The 8,266-nt window shown below is 40.4% G+C and overlaps 1 protein-coding gene across 1 annotated transcript in view; it reads left to right on the top strand.

Annotated features, from left to right (window-relative positions):
* Nucleotides 1-5,629, top strand: part of ERLEC1 (endoplasmic reticulum lectin 1) — a 30,189-nt gene extending 24,560 nt beyond the window's left edge. The window contains exon 15 of the mRNA XM_081100697.1: nt 5,254-5,629. The gene's annotated coding sequence lies outside the window, so the exon portion shown is untranslated. The remainder of the gene's footprint in view (nt 1-5,253) is intronic.
* Nucleotides 5,630-8,266: the final 2,637 nt, after the last annotated feature.

Below are 8,266 nucleotides of genomic sequence, written 5' to 3'. Positions count from 1 at the left end.
TTTATTTTAAATATATTCTGCAGTGATTAAGAATCACTGACTTAGGAACTTCTAACAATGACATGCATACTAATCCTCCTGATTAGATTTTCAGGGGAAAAACTAGTAGCTCATCTAGTTTGACAAGGAGCCTGTATTTGTTTGGTGTTTTGTTTTTGTTTTACCTGCTTTTCTTCAAGACGCCACTAGATGGGGCTTGTAGGCCACCTCTAGTTTATATCCTTGTCCTGGATTAAAGAGACTTGGCAACAGAAGACCACAAATTATCTCAGCTAAACTGAATAGCAAGCATTGTGTTCAGTCCCTGGTGCACTCGTTTTTTCAGTCAGTCTGACAGACAAAGAAAGGCCTGACCTGATTTCTGACAATGCTTAAACTTCCTAGAACATAATCAGGCCAAAAAAAAAGAACATAATCAGGCCAAATTATTGACATAAAAGACCTTAGCTAAACAGGAAAATAAAAAACAATAATAAACTTTAACTTTTGAATGAGTGGGATTTGTGATCGGAATTTCAAATGAAAATAAAACATCAGCTGTGCTAGAATCTATTTTTAAACTCTTCCTAGTGTTGGGTGATTTTATTTACCAATGCTTGCATTTCCATTTGAACATAGAAATAGAAGTCTTTCATATATATGAATGATATATGGTGATATGGCTTTAAAAAAATCCATTTCTCAGTTGTTTGGCAAGGGTGGTAAAGAAACCCTGGAGCACTACATACCCACATAAAATTTACATTTAACAAATATTTGCTGAATAAATGCATGAACTTGGTGCTACTTTCTCACCCACACCTTATAAAATTTTCCCCAACTACCTCAATTCCCATGGGTTTCCTACCAGTCCTTTTGTTGTTGTTAATCTTCACCCAAGGATATTTTGCTATTGCTAGGGATCAGACCTGCAACTGAGGTATGTGGCCCTGACCAGAATCAAACCCGGGACCCTTCAGTCTGCAGAACATCAGTCTATCCATTGAGCCAAACTGGCTAGGGTCCAGTCCTTATTTTCCAGTGTTTGATGTTTGAAGGGAAAAAAAATTATTTTCCTCAGCTTTACAATGGTTGGAAAGTCAAGTCCCTGATTTCTAAGGTCAAGAAAGGGATTGAATCTTTAGTTTCCAGCTCCCTGGGTTGAAAACATTCTGGTTCTGAGGTACTCTGGACTCCTCCGAGAAAGCGTCTCACATGGTGGTCTCTGAAGAACACAGCTCCCAGTCCTAGCTTTCCTCGGAGCGATAGTAATAAAATCACATCTTACTTCATTGACATACTTGGTTGCTGAAGCCAAACAAATGAGCAAAAAGCTTTCATTAGCTCTTGCTAATATCAGAGGTGACGTGTGCTGAGCCTGAAGCACTTACACAGATTGTGAAACCGCTCCTTGTGCCGCAGCCACAGGAGACGGGCACAGAGCACTCTTTGTGAGTTGCTCCACTTTTTAAGGTCTCTGGCATCTGAACAAGTGGCCCTTCGCAAAACATCAGGCTTGGCATGGAAATCAGGATTCCCACATGGGGCGTCCATTGAAAGGTCTCCCACTCAGCATGCTCCATGCAGCTGAAGGTTCCCGAAAGTGTCAAAAGGACAAACCTGCACACAACACGGAACACAGGCAAACAAACTGAACCTATCTTGGCACCAGCCACGTGCAGTTTTTAAAAAGCAGAATTATCTGTTTATTGGGCTAGAGCCGTGATCGGCAAACTGCGGCTCGCGAGCCACATGCGGCTCTTTGGCCCCTCCAGTGTGGCTCTTCCTAAGCCTTAGGAGTACCCTAATTAAGTTAATAACAATGTACCTACCTATATAGTTTAAAAAATTTGGCTCTCAAAAGAAATTTCGATCATTGTACTGTTAACTAATGAGTTTGCTGACCACTGGGCCAGAGGAAGCAAAGTTCACTAATATCTCCATCAGTAAAGTAATATCTTTACTTTGATAAAATTAATATCAAAGGTACTGGACCTGAAGAGATCGCCTATTAACTACTAGTATCTCTTATGGAAAACCAAATGTCACTAAATCTGCACTTTTATTCAAATTGCCATATACTTTAAAGTAATTGGTATCCTCCCTTCTCGCCCTGCAAGAGCTAGTTACTCCTTTCCTTCTTTAATTCCTGTGTGGTTGCTGAAGAGTGTACCTTCATGTTCTGTGTCCTCAGGCTGCATAATGAGCCAAGGAATTCCAGTGAGAATGAAGGCAGGTTGGCTGGCAGCTCCTGGGCAGCCAGGTGGTCCCTTGGGAAAAGCTGCCCTAACTGAGTAAGCAGAAACAGGAGTTGTGTCCTCCCAAATCAAGACCCATGTCCCCTTTCATTAGAGTCCTACTGATCATCATCCTGGGAACAGAGAAGGCTTCAACTCCTGTCTCTGAATAGATATTAAAATGTAACTTATACTTACCTGGCAGGGTAGATACCGTGATCACGAAGGTGGTTTTCCCAGGGCGAGGCTTACCCATTGCACTCCGGATGTGCTGACCCCTGCGATTTCCCCAAATGTGGGAAACTCACCTGTGTCATTTGTGGTGGCGGGGGACTGCGTTCGCGCTCTCCCCTGGAAAAAAAAAAATCTAGCTTGAGCCCAGCTGGCATCGTCACAGTTCGTTCAATTCCTGGTAAGGGCCTATGTCCCCAGGGAGGCGTGTACGAGGCAGCCAATCAATGATCCTCTCTCATCATTGATGTTTCTATCTTGCTCTCCCTCTCCTTTCCGCTCTGAAATCAATTTAAATTTTTTTAAATTAACAAGTTAAAAAAAATAAAAAACAGTGTGAGCCCTGGCCAGGTGGGTCGGTTGGTTGAATCCTGTACACCAAAAGATTGCAGGTTCGATTTCCAATCAGGGTACAAACCTACTCGAGAGTTCTATCCCTGGTCAGGACAAGTACAGGAGGCAACTGATCTCTCTCACATAGATGTTTCTCTTTCCATATCCTCGGGTGAAGATTTTTTAAAAATCAGTAAAAAATAAATGTAGATAGTAGTAGTAGTAATAGTAGTAGTAGTAAATGGAGCAGTTTGGGTGGGAGGGTGATAGTAATAATGCTTTGATTTAGCTAACATTAAACATTTCAACTTCAGAACCCCTCCAAAGGGTTCTTAAAAGCACCAAAAAAAGCCAATAAAAAAATTACAAGGCAAAAATATGAGAAAATAACACTAAGAGGTAAGTGAAGGGTGGTGTATACTTTTGTCCTGAAGGCATTTGCCAAACCTAGAAAAGTTGAGCTTCAGTTTTATGATCCCGCACCCCCACTTAAGGGAGATCCATTCCCCATAAAACTGGGACCCCCTCCCCCAAAGATCTACATCCTCAGGGTAGGGATAAAGAGAAGAAAAACTTACCCTATTCCAATCTATTCCATGACCGGAAGACCTCAAGAAAAGTTGTCTTGGAAGTTAACAGGGAAATGGGGGGAAAAAATAAAACAATAACATTCTTTATAGGTTGTAACCACAAGCTTACTGCCTTGTAGATAAGCATCCTATCACCTAGGACCTAGGTAGTTCCAAAACACTTCAAATTCAGTTTAAAGTAGTGTTGGACTGGCAATACACTGAAATGCCTGGAAATAGGAAGTAGATGTAAAACTTTTCTGGAGGAATTTCCATAGAAAAATTTTCAAGGAAAATTAGCAGCTCACAGTAAAAATAAAGCATGGCCCTAGCTGCTCTGGCTCAGTTGATAGACCGTCTGCCTGGGGAGCAAAGGGTTCCGGGTTCGATTCCACATACCTCAGTTGCAGGCTCCTCCCCGACCAGGGCCCTGGTCAGGGCTCGTGCAGGAGGCAACCGTCGATGTGTTTCTCTCATATCGATGTTTCTTTCCATCTCTTCCACTCTCTCTAAAAATCAAGGGAAAATATCCTCACGTGAGGATTTAGAAAAATAAATAAAGCGTGAAGGAAACAAGGCATCATGAGGAAGCACCAACAAAAATAATAGACAGGAGGCCTATTTAAAAAATAAAATATTGATGCCCTAGCCGGTTTTGTTCAGTGGTTTTGGTGTCAGCCTGTGGACTGAAGGGTCCCAGGTTTGATTCCAGTCAAGAACACATGCCCGGGTTTCGAGCTCGATCCCCAGTCAGTGCGGGAGGCAGCTGGTCAATGATTCTCATCATTGATGTTTTTATCTCTCCCTCTCCCTCTCTTCAATCAATAAAAATATATTTTTAAAAATAAAGCAAGTAACCAAATAAAAAATAATAAAATAAAATATTGAAGTTATTTCAGAGAACTATTTTTACTCTGTTTAAGAAATAAATGATTCACTTTTAAGTATATGTAGAAACTAAAAACTCTAAAACTGCAGTGTAACAGGTTTTTTTTAATGAGCAAATAAAATTTCTAGAAATGAAAAACATTGTCATAATAGTTGAAATCAAAGAGCTGATTATCAATTTTAACAGGAGAGGAAAGAATTTGTGAACTGGAAGATAAATTGAAAGAAATAATTCAGAATACAGTCATGCATTGCCTAATGACAGGGATACACATGTTCTGAGAAATGTGTCATCAGGCGATTTCATCATTGCGCAGACAGCATGGGGTGAACTTACACAAACCTGGATGGTACCCCGAGGCTATATGGTATAACCTGATAGTCTTAGGCTACAAACCCGTTCTACATGTTACTGTACTGAATACTGTAGGCAATTGTAACACAACAGTAAGTTGTGTATCTAAACATAGAAAAGGTACAGTACAAAAAATGGTATAAAACGTGAAAATGGTCCACCTGCATAGGGGGCCTGCCATTAATGGAGCTTGCAGGACTGGAAGTTGCTCCACATGAGTGAATGAGTGGCGAGTGAATGTGAAGGCCTAGGACATTACTGCACACTATTGTAGACTTTACACACACTACTCTTAGACTACACTAAATTTATCTTTTATTTTTAATATTTTTATTTATTTCAGAGAGGAAGGGAGAAGGAGAGAGAAATAGGAACAATGAGAGTGAATCATTGATTGGCTGCCTCCTGCACACCCCGCTGGGAATCGAGCCCGCAACCCGGGCCTGTGCCCTTGACCGGAATCGTACCTGGGACTTTTCAGTCGCAGGCCCATGCTCTATCCACTGAGCCAAACCAACTAGGGCTGAAGCAGATATTTTAACAGCTCTGTCACTTTGTTCTTGTTCTTCAGAATCATAGCTCCGGTGGAATGGGTCAGGCCTGATTGGTGAGCTGATTTTCCACCTTCCTAGTCCTTAATCATTTTTAATTTTGTTTCCAGGTCAATCACTGGATATGGCCTCTAGCTGGCAACATTAACAGTGGATTTTGCACACTAAGGGGCCATGATGAACAAAATAACATGAGATTAAATCAAGCACAAGAGAAAATGATGCAATCAAGAGAGATGGTAGCCTGGCCAGCATGGCTCAGTGGTTGAGCGTCGACCTATGAACCAGGTGGTCATGTTTGATTTCCAGTCAGGGCACATGTCCGGTTGCGGGTTCTATCCCAAGTGGGGTGGGGTGGTATGCCGGAGGCAGCCGATCAATGATTCTCCTCATTATTGATGTTTCTATCTCTCCCTCTCCCTTCCTCTCTGAAATCAATAAAAATATTTATTTTTAAAAGAGACACAGTAAACACAAGATGTATGCAACACAGCATACTGGTTTGCAGCAAATTTGTTCATAAGCAGAAAGAGTACACTCTAAAATACCGATGAAGTCCGGCCGGCATGGCTCAGTGGTTGAACATCAGCCTATGAAGAAAGAAGTCACAGTTCAATTCCTGGTCAGGGCACATGCCAGGGTTATGGACTTGATCTCCAGTAGGGGACATGCAGGAAGCAGCCGATCCATGATTCTCTCTCATCATTGATGTTTCTCTGTCCCTCCCTCTCCCTTCCTCTCTGAAATCAATAAAAATATATTTTAAAAAATTAAAATTAAAAAAATACTGATAAAAAAATATAGTAAATACCTAAACTGGTAACAATCATTTATCATTATCAAGCATTACTAGTATATACTGTACATAATTGTATGGGCTATATTTTTACAAGACTGGCAGTGTAGTAGGTTTGTTTACACAGCATCACCACAAACACATGAGTAATGCGTTATGCCATGACATTATGATGGCTACATAACTAGGAAGTTTTTAGCTCTACTATACTAGTAATTTTATGGGTCCATCACTGTAGGTGTGGTCCATCTTTGATCAAAATGTCATTAAGCAGTGTATGACTATACAACAGAGAAACAAAGACATAGAAAAAAAATAAAAGCCAAGGTTAAAAAGAGTAGAAAAAATGGGACAGAAACAATATTTGGAAAACAAATTTGAATTGTCCAGAACTGATGAAAGACACCAAGATACAGTTTCAAGGAGTCCAACAAATCTCAAGATAAACTGCAGAACAGCAAAGATACAGGAGATAATACAAGCAGCCGGGCTGGAGGTTGGAGGCATGTTTTGTTTCAATGGGAGAAGTTGCATTATGTCAAGTGGGGAAAGGTGTTACTGCTGTTGTTTGGAAGAATGCCTAGGGGCGTGGATACAAAGGTTAAGACCCAAACTGGTGGCCCACTGTGGACAGAGGAGATTGGAACTCAATATCTGTTCCAAACCTCCTTTCAGTGTAACTACAGTTTCCAGATTGGCAGGTGGCTAGCGTTTTAAATGCAAATTGGGTTCCACCAACTAAATGCACGGTGCCAACCTTTCTCTGCAGCCCTGGTTTGGTGTCAGCCGCTTGCTTTGGGGGTGTTAAGAGGGTTAGTTGTGGAGGTAGCAGCAGCGGCAGCAGGTTCCTGATCGTTGAATAACAACTTCAGCAGGTGCCCTTGACGTTGAAGGCCCAAGGAGGCCTCCTGACTTCTCCCCTCCCAGTTACAGCAAAAGTGGCAGCTCTCCCAGCTGGTCAGTGTTGATCATGGAATCTTTCCTGGAAATCTGTGAGAGCCCCAAATTTCTAATGATTTAGTAGACATAGAATTTCCTATATTCAGTCCTTTTCTGCTTAATAATATTTTTTGGTTCTTAAAAGCAAACTCTAATAAACTAAAAATTCTAAAACTCTCTATCTTTTTCCAGATTTTAATCTTGTTTTAAAGAAGTTTTTGAAATGATTAGTCAGGACTTTTCCTGCCAGGTGAGAAACTTAGTTGAATAAATAATTAACCTTTGGAGTTCTTAGTTAGTCTTGAGCATTTATGCACGCTACAAAATGTGATCAAGTAAATTATTTCATCTTTTAATGAAAATAACTCTCTCTGAGCTTCAATACATTGGTTTTTTTGTTTGATTGTAGAAAGAGTGGAAGGGAGGGGGAGAGCAGAGAGAGAGGAGCATCGATATGAGAGAGACACATTGATTGGTTGCCTCCCACACGTGCCCCGACACAGGGCTGGTGATGGAACCGGCAACTGAGATATGTGCCCTTGACAAGAACTGAGCCCAGTCCGTGGGCCAACACTCTACCCACTGAGCCAGACCGGCTAGGGCAATACATTGTTATCTATTATGCAGTAATGGTCACTGTTAGTCTCTGATAGTTTTTAAATGATTGGACAGAAAAGTCATACTATTGCAATCTGATATTCAGCAATGTTAAAATTATCAATATTTTTATTTTTCAAACATTATTTTAAAAGAACATTAAAAGCATCAGAAATACAAATCTGGCCTAGTGATTAACCTCAGAACAATTATAAAGTGCTTGAAATGCATCACAGTAAAGCATCAAGAGAACTAATTAACATAACCTGGTAATTCATCATATTCAACTGAATTCTCATTACTTCTAGTTCTCATTTTAGCCCTTCTGAAGAGAGAAGTTATCTATGTCCATCTATATCTATATCTACAAATGGATATAGATATGGAGGAGGGCTAATCTAGCCCACTATGTATTTCATGCAAATTAAATTGCTGATTTATTGATGAGCATACAGAGACTGAATGCCACCTATGCACAGGCTAAGTTTTCTTTGTACTATAGTCTGTACCTCCCCAAATGAGCCAAGTCATCTCCATGCCACACAGGAAACCTGTCAGCTCTAATTTTACAAGTAGCCATTACTTTTAAAAAAATCTTTTATTGACTCACATTTGAAATCCCTGACCAAAAAAGAGATACATACCTTTAAAAGTGTGAAATATCTTCTTCATTAATGTTATTAGTTACAAAGCTATCTGGCTTATTGGAATAAATACCAGGGTCTGATTTTAGACAAAAAGTCCAATTCCTAGGTTGCCAAAATACTTCAAATGATCTTGAGAGAGGATGT

Source organism: Myotis nattereri, assembly GCF_964212035.1.
Source record: "Myotis nattereri genome assembly, chromosome: 10".
Classification (NCBI taxonomy): Eukaryota; Metazoa; Chordata; class Mammalia; order Chiroptera; family Vespertilionidae; genus Myotis; species Myotis nattereri.
Note: the sequence above shows the minus strand (reverse complement) of the source record. Positions and strands in the feature narration are given on the sequence as shown.